The following is a 12,591-nucleotide window of genomic DNA, read 5'->3' as shown; positions in this document are numbered from 1 at the left end:
AGCCATATATAATGGCCAGGCTTCAATATTTTATGTGCATTGATACAAGTGTGATATAATTGCTTGTCTGTGTAAAGTTATATAAACCCTGTAAAATCTTTAAACCCAATAACTTTTGTACATTGTCCACACAAGGTTGTGTTGAATCAGCAAAATCTTTTCAGTGTAAAAAATATATTAATATATAGTTCTGTCATGAAATACAAAACTATGAAATATAAACTTTTACACATCCTGGCTTTTAATCATGCCCCCAAAGCATAGATGTGTAAGACTAGGACTATTGTTTCTGTTTTCCCCAAACTGCTAGTGTTAAACATAATTAGAGCTTTCCAAAGAAGCATTCATTATCTGCTCCATCCAGCTGGTTTTCCCAAGACTTATTGCCATCTGTGGAAAGGTCAGCTCACTCTTGTCTTCTTTACTCATAGCTGCCGCTGAAATGCTCTTTTATACTTCCTGTCTTTAATTAACTCTCATGTATATCACATTACAGACGGAGCATTGCCATACATGTTGTACCTCATGGTTAACAATACCATTTGCAAGGTATTCCTATAAATCTGGTAGCTATATTATATTATATTATATTATATTATATTATATTATATTATATTATATTATATTATATTATATTATATTATATTATATTATATTATATTTAGTGCTGTCAAACAATTAATCGTGATTAATCACATCCAAAATAAAAGTTTTTGTTTACATAATATATGAGTATGTACTGTGTATATTTATTATGTAGAGTGGGGCAAAAAAGTATTTAGTCAGCCACCAATTGTGCAAGTTCTCCCACTTAAAAAAGATGAGAGAGGCCTGTAATTTTCATCATAGGTATACCTCAACTATGAGAGACAAATGAGAAAAAATCCAGAAAATCACATTGTAGGATTTTAAAGAATTAATTGGTAAATTCCTCGGTAAAATAAGTATTTGGTCACCTACAAACAAGCAAGATTTCTGGCTCTCACAGACCTGTAACTTCTTCTTTAAGAGGCTCCTCTGTCCTCCACTCGTTACCTGTATTAATGGCATCTGTTTGAACTCGTTATCAGTATAAAAGACACCTGTCCACAACCTCAAACAGTCCAACTCCAAACTCCACCATGGCTAAGACCAAAGAGCTGTCAAAGGACACCAGAAACAAAATTGTAGACCTGCACCAGGCTGGGAAGACTGAATCTGCAATAGGTAAGCAGCTTGGTGTGAAGAAATCAACTGTGGGAGCAATTATTAGAAAATGGAAGACATACAAGACCACTGATAATCTCCTCGATCTGGGGCTCCACGAAGATCTCACCCGTGGGGTCAAAATGATCACAAGAACTGTGAGCAAAAATCCCAGAACCACACGGGGACCTAGTGAATGACCTGCAGAGAGCTGGGACCAAAGTAACAAAGGCCTCAAATCCTGCAGTGCCAGACGTGTCCCCTGCTTAAGCCAGTACATGTCCGGCCCGTCTGAAGTTTGCTAGAGAGCATTTGGATGATCCAGAAGAGGATTGGGAGAATGTCATATGGTCAGATGAAACCAAAATAGAACTTTTGGTAAAAACTCAACTTGTCGTGTTTGGAGGAGAAAGAATGCTGAGTTGCATCCAAAGAACACCATACCTACTGTGAAGCATGGGGTGGAAACATCATGCTTTGGGGCTGTTTTTCTGCAAAGGGACCAGGACGACTGATCCGTAAACGAAAGAATGAATGGGGCCATGTATCGTGAGATTTTGAGTGAAAACCTCCTTCCATCAGCAAGGGCATTGAAGATGAAACGTGGCTGGGTCTTTCAGCATGACAATGATCCCAAACACACCGCCCGGGCAAAGAAGGAGTGGCTTTGTAAGAAGCATTTCAAGATCCTGGAGTGACCTAGACAGTCTCCAGATCTCAACCCCATCGAAAATCTTTGGAGGGAGTTGAAAGTCCGTGTTGCGCAGCGACAGCCCCAAAAGATTACTGCTCTAGAGGAGATCTGCATGGAGGAATGGGCCAAAATACCAGCAACAGTGTGTGAAGACTTACAGAAAACGTTTGGCCTCTGTCATTGCCAACAAAGGGTATATAACAAAGTATTGAGATGAAATTTTGTTATTGACCAAATACTTATTTTCCACCATAATTTGCAAATAAATTCTTTAAAAATCCTACAATGTGATTTTCTGGATTTTTTTTCTTCTCATTTTGTCTCTCATAGTTGAGGTATACCTATGATGAAAATTACAGGCCTCTCTCATCTTTTTAAGTGGGAGAACTTGCACAATTGGTGGCTGACTAAATACTTTTTTGCCCCACTGTATATATAAATACAAACACATGAATGTATATATTTAATAAAATGTAATATGTTATGTTTATGTATTAAATATAATATAAATATATAAACATGTAAATATTTTCCAAATATATACTGTATGTGTGTGTATTTATATATACATAATAAATAAACTAAGTGCATATACATATATTATGTAAACAAAAACTTTTATTTTGGATGTGATTAATCGCGATATATTATATTATATTATATTATATTATATTATATTATATTATTGTCACATGTGTGTTCCAGTTCTGTTCCTGTTATGTCCTTATTTGGTAGTTCCTGTTCTTATTAGTTCATTATTGGTTAATTTGTGTCCAGCTGTGTTTAGTCATCTTGTTTAGTTTGATTATTATTTAAGCCCTGTGTGTCCCTTATTCTTGGTTCTGGTATTGTTCGTCAAAACCCTTGCTACGTGTGTTCCTGCCTGTCCTGTATCCATATATACCAAGATTAACCCTTTAGGCGCCAGGGATTTTTTTTAGAAAAATGCTGGATTTTGACATCAAGATTTCAAAAGCATGTGGCTTGAAAGGGCTTAAAGATAGAGATCTACTGTAAATTAGAAAAATGTTGGGCATGACCGAAAGTTTATGTGGGGTGTAAATATACTAATCTAATTTGCATATTATGATGTCATCAGGGGGCGGCCATCTTTAATTTCATAATATTCAGGAAACAGTAGATATTGAATTGATGTTTGAACTTATTTGCATGTTCTTTTATTCCCGTCTTTTTATCCTCATTCCAAATTATCAGAAAAGAGGAAACCAACAATAAAACAGGAGAAAGTACTAAATTATTACTATATTACTATACTATATAGTAGTAAAACACATGTAAACAGTAGCCTACTTTTTTATCAGTTCATCAGTAATATTCAGGAAATAATAGATATTGCCCTGGCACCCCCATCCCCCTTGGGCAAAGGGTCGAAATGATCACTTGTTTGCGCTTCGTGAACACTCTCGCCTTGCACCATTGCGCTGCAAAGATGTACCGGGAGAAGCGTGATTATTAGACGACCGATCATCATTTCCAAAAGGCAAATATTCCCCTTCAGACTCGGAATTGGCGAATAACATTTGCAACACATCCTCACGGTACAACTTTTTATTAGCCATTTGGCGATTTTCTCTCACAAATCTCACAATTTACTCACACGCTATGAACTGAACTTCTTCCGCATCAATGACACGATAGCTCACTTGCTCTGCTATTTCCTCAAACACTTTGAATAGGAACATGACGTAATTTTGGTCTAGAATCGAAGTACTACATGTCTGCCATCTAGTGGTAGGGAATACAAATGAGATATTACACCATATTATGAACTACAGTCGATTTTATTAAGTATGACGTCTTGTCGCAATTTTGCAACTTTCTGTCAGCTGTACGTCGGTCAGGTTTGCCGACCGTTCATCTGTCTAGCCCGCCGGCTGCAGCTAACCCAAGCCCACTGTCTGCTCGTCAGTCAAGTCAGCCGGCTGCTATGAAGTCAACCTGTCCGCGGCTGACTCAAGCCCGCCGTCCACCTCACATGTGCCCTTAGGAATGCTGGTGGAGTATGAGGGGATGTTGTGGGCTCCAGCTCCAAAGTGCCCTCTAGTGACTGCTCCTCGAGAGCTCGCTCCAGTGTCGCCTCCAGCCCCAGAGCTCGCTCCAGTGCAGGCTCTAACCCCAGACCGGAGTCAAGTCATGTCCCCAGAAATATTGTCCACAGGAACCATTCTTGTCGGTCTTGTCCTGTCTGTTGGGGTTCCTGAGAAGCAGACTGCTTCTCCTGTCATGGCCACGGAGGCCATTCCCAAGCCGCCTGCTTGAAAAGGTCCCTGAAAAGGTCCCTGTGACCCCGTTCAGCCCAAGGAGGGCTGTGGGTCTCATGTTTGGCCAAGAGGAGGCCTCAGATTCCATGCCCAACCCAGTGAGGGCTCCAGTTCCTGTGGATAACCCTGAGAGGGCTCCTGGCCCAGCCGTGGCCTCCCAAATCTCCTGACCTGCCATGGCCGCCCGGGTCTGCCTGATCTGCCCTGGAGGCCTCCTCTGTGTTCCCGTCCTGCACCAGGGCTACCCACCCTCCCTCCCGGTGGTACTGTTATGGCGCGGGACGCGCCATCCGGGAGGGGGGCGACCTGTCACATGTGTGTTCCCGTTGTGTTCCTGTTATGTCCTTATTTGGTAGTTCTTGTTCTTATTAGTTCATTATTGGTTAATTTGTGTCCAGCTGTGTTTAGTCATCTTGTTTAGTTTGATTATTATTTAAGCCCTGTGTGTCCCTTATTCTTGGTTCCAGTATTGTTCGTCAGACCCCTTGCTACGTGTGTTCCTGCCTGTCCTGTATCCATATGTACGAAGATTAAATTCTGTTTATCGGTATTCTCCTGCGTGCTCTGCGTTCCTTGCTCCTTGCTCCAGCACAGTAGCTTAAGCGTGACAATTATATTGTTATATATTATATTATATTATATTATATTATATTATATTATATTATATTATATTATATTATATCATATTACAGGGCTTGAAGGAGCTTGTGATATAATCTGTGCTCATTTCCTCCTATAGTTTCCTGGTTAAGGGTAATCATACTTGTGTGAGCTTTGCTTTGGGTTTTATCTTTGGACATTGTTATATAACGTTGATAGAGCATGATTTACAGCATCTATTAGTTATAAAAAAATGTTGTTTTGTTAAATTACCACAGTCATGATTATGTGAATGTACTTTAATCATTAAAAAAGCCATTTATCAGCAAAAATGACTATATAACAGTTTCATGTGGGCATGTAGAAGAGATCCCTTACTGACATTAAAACGACTAACCAAAGTTCCTCAATAACAGTTTAGATTTAAGTAGTTTAAACGTGTACACATCTTATTAATCATTATTCACAAGAGTTCTTTTTTTTTTCTTCACATTTTTAATCAAATATCATGAATTGTTAATTCATAAATAGCATTACATTTTTGAAGAGTTGCACCAAATAATGTTTTACAACTAAATGCATGATTCGCTATCTCAACATCAGCAACAGACAAAAAAGATTTCATTTTTGCAATAGTCCTCAACTGAAAAAAGCAACTTTTCACAACACATTTAATCTGGTCATCAAATGTTAGTGCTGAGTCAAAGATTACACCCAGATTCCTTATCTGGGACTGCACATTCGTTGACCATGGACCTAAAACATATTTTTTGTCTCTATCAATCTGATTTGGCCCAAAAATAATAACTTTAAATAATTGCATTTTGCTGGAGACAATTTTGTTCTAACCAGTACTTCAACTTCTTAAGACATAATTACAAAGCTGAATGAGAAGTTGGTTCTCCACAATTAATTGGCAAGTAAATCTGAATATCATCAGCATAAAGATGATACAACATACCATAAAAAAAAAAAAAAAAAAAACAAGACCTAAGGGCAGAAAGAATAAAGAAAAGAGATAAGGCCCCAAAATCAAACCCTGAGGAACACCACAGTCAAATAGAGACCATGGAGGAAGAGAATTCCCCAACCTTCAATGAAAAGGATCTTTCTTTCAAATAAGAAGAACAATAACAAGAACTTTTTAAAACAGTCCCTCTCAGACCTACAACATCCTCTAAACACTCAATGTTCGAGTAACAAATCATTGGTAACCTGTAATAAAGCTGAGTCTGTGCTATGTCCTGCCATAAAACCAGACTGAAAAACATCCAGGTATAGTGAAAGCATTTGGATTAAAAAAAATAAAAAAATAAAGAAAAACTATTATGGCTTGGAACTATTTATTTATTTATTTATGTTTTTGTGAATTTGAGTGCCTCAATATTATATTTGAAAAATAGGCCGCTTTGGCATCCTTTACAGCTTTCTGATATCTAAGTGAATCTCGTAAAATCTGATGAAAGACCAGTAGTTTATTTTTCTTCCAAGTCCATTCTGCCTGCCTACACTGCTGAGAAGATGATTATGTTTATTAAATCAAGGCTGATTATTTGCCTTATGACTTTTAGGGCCAGTTTTACTAAACAGGGTGAATTAGCGAGAGAGCGCAATCCCAAAACAGTGCAGATGGGCGTGGAAATTTAGCACAGTCGCAAATAAAGATATAAAGAAAAAAGAAGCCACAGTACATTGAAAAGAACCAGAGGCCAAAAAATTAAGGGTTGCAAGAGGTTTTGATAGACCTGGTATTGCGTGACTCCTAGTTGAGGGTTCCAAGTTGTCTTTTATTTCCTGAAGCAAATTAAAAATAACATGGCTTGGCAAATGATATGTTCGGATAATGGGTTCTTCTGGCATTCTGAATAAATTAATATGTGTGGAAAAAATCCTCTCCCTTCTACCACGCACGCTCTGTTCTCTGCAGTGCCACCTTCTAGCAACAACAAATGCAGCCATTTCAAGCACAAAATAGTTTAAGACATGCTTTTTTGGGCGTTAAATAATGGTGCAAATAATTTGACAAGTGCAAGCGCTAGTAAATCTTGTTGTGTGATTCATTTGAATACTCTTCTCCCATAAATTTTGTGTCTGAAAGGGAAAATCCTACAAATGCATATTCAATAAGGTCAGGTGCAAAAATAACTGTCCACGCCTTTTCAGCGCTAATTCGTCACTGTGCGTCTTTAGTAAATCCTGACAGTACTATTTTAATGCCAAAAGACGGTTTGCGCTGGTGCAAGCTGTTAGTAAAACTGTCCCCAAATCTTATAAGGAGCGAAAAAAAGTCAAAGTCTTCAGATAAACAGAGTTAAAAACAGTAAGTAACTCATCTGGATCAGCTGTGAGGGGCACAAACTCCAACCATGATACACCAGGTACTAAAGATCTTACCAACAGCCTGGGGTGTTGAAGGAGTAATTGCACAGGAACAAACAAAAGAGAACTGACTCACCCTCATTTCATTCAGCACATTTACACTGAAAATAACAGACATATGATCAGAAATGCAAAAGGTATTAACATCAACATCACAAATTGAATATACAAATTGAAAAAAATTCCATTAATTATAATGGAAAATAGTCCATTAAGTCTGAAAACTCCTTGACCAAAGGTTTCCTAGGACAGAAAATATGAATATTAACATCCCCAAGAATTAAGATATAATCAGTAATAAAATAGAAGACAAAAAGTCTATAAATGACCACACCAAAAACAGGCGTATAAAAGTAAAGCTTTAACAATTGAACAATTGAAAAGCAACTAGTCCTATAATGAATAAACTTTCCAAATTTGGTTGAAAGCAAAACTGTACACTCTGTACAAAAGGACTGTACACTCATCATTTTAAGAGGAAATTAACTACTCATCCCATAAAGCACTGAATCATAAACATAACTGAATAAAAAATATAAAACAATTGACTTGATTATAAGCCTTTCATTATATTTCATGAGAGTGTTCATATCCAGAAAAAAAGGATTACCCTTCAGGAACTCGAGCTGCGTCGAAACGCTATGGGAATGCCTTCAGCGTGACCGCGCTCTTAACCACGTGTGTAATCTGTCCAATGAATGGGCGAGACGTCACGGGCGGGTGACGTAATCGACCAGGAAGCTTAAAAGCATGTGCGGTGGAACCGGCGTCAGCTTTTTGCCATTCAGCAACCGCTACTCTGTGTGTGTCTGTCGATCTCTGTTTTGAGTCTTATTTAGTGTTGTCTGTCCTAAATACACAAGCACTATATAAGCTCCATTATGTCAAAAAGTGCAGCAAAGACTAAGCACTTGGGCAAGAGCAGATCGCACTACAGGCTGTGTGTTCCTCCCTGCAAATGCTACATCACTGCTGGGAATACACACAGTCTGTGTGTGGTCTGCTTGGGAGCGAGTCACACAGAATCGGCTCTCGACGTCAGCCGACTGCCCGCATTGTGAGCGCCTCTCACTGTGTGCACTTCGCTCCCGGAAGGCTCTCTTTTTGCGAGGGAGTCTTCGCTAGCGTTCCCCGCGGTGCTGCACTCGTGGGGTTTGCAGGTGGATCTGGTGGAGGGAATGGAGACAGGCGAGTCCCTATCTTCTTCCTCACCCACCAGATCCAGAGGCCACTCTCTGGGATCAGAAGCCCACTCTGCGGTTTCTTCCTTGCTAAAGGAGCTAGATGAGGGAGAGGAGCTCAGACCTGATGACATCACTGAGCACCACAGAACCGCTGATTTGTCTCTCCGCGCTGGTTCTTCCCTTCAGCCTTGTACTCTCACCCCACACTTTCACGAAGTGTGTGGATGCTGCTCTGGCTCCTCTGCAACTCCAGGGCATCTGCATACTGAACTAAATCGACGATTGGTTGATTCTAGCTCAGTCGGAGCATAAGTGGCCACCCTGCCCGCGGTCTGTGGAGCGGCCGCCATCTCACGTGGCACATCAACTGTGTGGAGATGCTGGCCGTGTTTTGAGCACTGAAACACTTTCTCCCAGACCTAAGCGATTGCCATGTGTTGGTGCGCACCGACAACACAGCGGTGGTCTCTTACATCAACCACCAGGGAGGTCCGCGTTCGGCTCACTCGACCCGAAGTGTGGCGGCCTCCAAGGCCTTTTTGGCAGGTGTTCCTATGCAGGACATCTGCAACGCTGCGGAATGGTCCACACCCCTAACCTTTGTCAGGTTCTATGGCCTAGATATCCGAGCCACCCCTGGCTCTTCTGTTCTCTCGCCCTAGCTGTCCTCCATCCACACTAGGCAGGGATTTGAAAGTCTGGTGGCACGGGCACCTCGTTCCCATAGCGTTTTGAGGCAGCTTGAGTTCCTGAAGGAACTGTCCCTGCATTTGCGTCCCTGGTTACGCATGTAACCATGGTTCCCCAAAGGGAACGAGATGCTGCGTCTCGAAGCCATACTGCATCCCTGCGAGCGTTTGCTTCATTCCTGGAAGCTGACGCCGGTTCCACTGCACGTGCTTTTAAGCTTCCTGGTCGATTACGTCACCCGCCTGTGACGTCTCACCCATCCATTGGACAGATTACACACGTGGTTCAGAGCGCGGTCACGCTGAAGACATTCCCATAGCGTTTCGACACAGCATCAAGTTCCCTTTGGGGAACCATGTTTACATGCGTAACCTGGGACGTTTTGTTTTTCTTTCAAAAATCTAGTTTAAACCATGTGTTGTTTTTAGAAATTTACTTTTTGTATTCATGTTGGTTTCATATGTGTATGTATATGTATATGATTTTGAAAAGTTTATTTTAAAATACTCTGAAAATGTCATGAGATGTAACCATCGAGTAAAAAGTTTTTTTAATTACATCTTAAGTACATGTACTTTAATACATAATACTGTCTAATTGTAAAGTAAAGTTAAATAAATAAACAAATATCATTAGGTTTTTGGGGAGTTGTACCACATGACATTTTATTGGACTAACCTTGCCTTGTCATAAAAAGGTTAAATCTGATCATTTAAGAGACTTATTGACCTGTTTCATTTGTTAATTTCCTGAATGTTAGTTGCATCAAAAGACCTTGCTTTGATACATATTAATAAGGTTTTCCTCTGAAGAATTAAATTAACATTTAAATTAACAGAGGCTTTTTTTCATTAATATTATTTCAGGATAGTTAAAGTGCAATTTTGTTCCAGAACCAAAGCAAAAAATCCAAGAACATGTTCTACCTTGCAAAATCATGGTCGCCCTAAAAGTCAATGGAAACAAACAATCACTGTGTTTTATACCACTGAAGTAGCATTATGTTTATATCCATAATTATGCCAGGAACTGGTTCAACTGTCTGCATTTGCACATTCATGTATATTTAGCGTTGTGTCTTGGCTTTATTTTGATGGCCCATGTCTGGGTAACACCTGTAGGACAGAGAGCTCCCTACGAAGGATGTTTGTGGATGCAGTCGAGTCTGAGGTTTGCCTTCCTGACTCCAGCATGGCTGCTTATGGAAATAAACATGCGCCTGACCCCCAGGTTTTAGTACTCAGGCACTTGACTCATGCTGTGGTGACTGTTTGACTGCGCAGAAACCAAACACTCAAGCCTGCTGGGTGGCAGTTTGGGCAGCTGTAGAGACGGCCAACAGAGTTAAACGTGGTGCCTTCTCAATGGAAGCCACAAACCTCAAATGTAGCAGAATGTTAGACTTATTGTGTTAATTTTATCTTTAAACAGAAGTATAAAAGTTACTGTTAACAAAAGTAAGTCAAAGTCAACATGAGTTTAAAAAGGGACCCTATTTTACTTTTTAGCACACATTTCTAGTCATTTCCAGAGGCCAAAAGGTACATGGTCATAGGGAGAAATAAAGAAGGAAAATGTAAAGTTTTTTGCATAAACACGCAAATGTTGCATGCATGAATGCAATATATTGGAGCAAGAACGCAACTGTTTTGCGAGAGAATGCAAAGTCTTTGCATAAACACAATACTTTTGTGTGAGAATGCAAAGACCTGGAAATATAAATTTCCCTCTTTTGTTAAAGGCTTTAAATATAGTGTCTATGTGACCTTTTATAAGAATAGAAACTTTGTGTAGACTGTCTTTATGTTTATTATTTCTTATAAGAAGAAAAAAATTGAAACCCTGGTCACACTTTAGTTTAGGGACCAGTTCTCACTATTAACTAACTATTAGCTATGGCTTTTGCTACTTATTGATCATTAGAAAGATAGTTGTTAAGTTTAGGTATGGGGTGGATTAAGCGATCTAAAATATGATCATGCAGAATAGGACATTAATATGTGCTTTATTAGTACTAATAAACAGCCAACATGCTAGTAATATACATGGTAATAACTAGTTAATAGTGAGAATTGGTCCCTAAACTAATGTTACTAAAAATCTTTTGTCCGGCAAATGAATGTCATGTAGTACAACCAATAAAGTCATGTGGAGCAACCAACATGCAGGGGAGAACAGAATTAAGAAATTATTATTTCCACAACTTATTTCTTTTCATTATCTGTGGCCATATTTTACATTGAAAAGTATATTTAAAAGCTTTTTTGAAAATTAAGATGTGTACACTCACACACATTCCCAGATATATGGTATTATTTTTTAATTTACAACACGTGTCACGCTTTCACACCACATGGACTTTTGTTTTCAGTCAGTACCATTTTCTCTTAGGCTGTATCCGAAATCGCCCCCTATACCCTCATTCACTATTCCCTACATTAGTCCACTCATACAGTTCACTTGAAGGAGTGAATGAAAATGAGTGAGTGAATTCGGAAGGACTGCATGCTTTTTAATAATAATTTGAAATGGGCAGCTCCAGTAGTATGATTAAAGGATTTATCTTGAACTCTGTCACGGAAATTATGTATAAACCATAGTTAAACAATTTAATAATCAATTTACAATGAATTTGTACCTGTGTTGTATTACGCCGTGGACGAGCGCTTTTAAAATGAATGAATGGATGATTCACTGTAAGCGCTATCTTCTGGCGAGACGCGGGAATTAATTCAGCGCGCGACTCTCACAGTGCATTATGGGTTATCTCTAGCCATTGATAGGTTGTGCACTCGTTTTTGCGGTGCATTGTGGGATTGAATGAGTGCACTCGAGAATGTCCACTATGGTTTTGGACACCACTAAAAATGGCTGTCCACTCAAATAGTGCCCTATTTGAGGGTATAGGGGGCGATTTCGGATGCAGCCTTAGTTTGTTGTCTTAGACACTCATTAGTTTCAGCTGTGCACTAATCAATCACTTCATTATCCCTACTACTTAAGTCTTGTTTGAGTTTCACTGTTGGGTTTCATATGTGCAATGGTTGTGTTGCTTGTCTGTATGTAGTTGGATTTACCCTGTTCAGATTATTAAAGACTATCATTTGATCTTCATCCTCGTCATCATGTGTTTCACAACCACATTGTTACAGAAGACCCAACCAAGATCAGATAAACGGCATGTTTGTTGAAGCATTTTTGTTTGACTTTTTGTGAGTACATGTTTTTGGTTTCGCGTGTTTTGTTTCTTTCTGCACTATGGACCACTTGGCAGCAGTCAAACTGTTATGCCTTGAGCAGTAGAACTGCTCCCTCAAGGAACATTTGGAGGAGTTTCTCAGCCTTGTGCCAGCAACATCGTTCCTGGATGACTGCCTCTGTAGCTTCCTGCATCCCGGCCTCAACACTGCCACCAGAGCGCAGGCCCTCGAGGGAGCTTTGCCGAATATATAGAATGGGTGCGACGTCATCAATGATAACACCAGTGGCCAGCCAAGCACCACCAGACTGCGAGGAGCTGCAGCTTGAGCCCACTGCAGACAATGAACTCATCTCTACCGCGACGTGTGAGCTAGCA

The sequence above is a fragment of the Onychostoma macrolepis genome, chromosome 22 (genome assembly GCF_012432095.1).
Source record: "Onychostoma macrolepis isolate SWU-2019 chromosome 22, ASM1243209v1, whole genome shotgun sequence".
Classification (NCBI taxonomy): domain Eukaryota; kingdom Metazoa; phylum Chordata; class Actinopteri; order Cypriniformes; family Cyprinidae; genus Onychostoma; species Onychostoma macrolepis.
The sequence above is the reverse complement of the archived record's forward strand: the minus strand, read 5'-3'. Positions refer to the sequence as shown.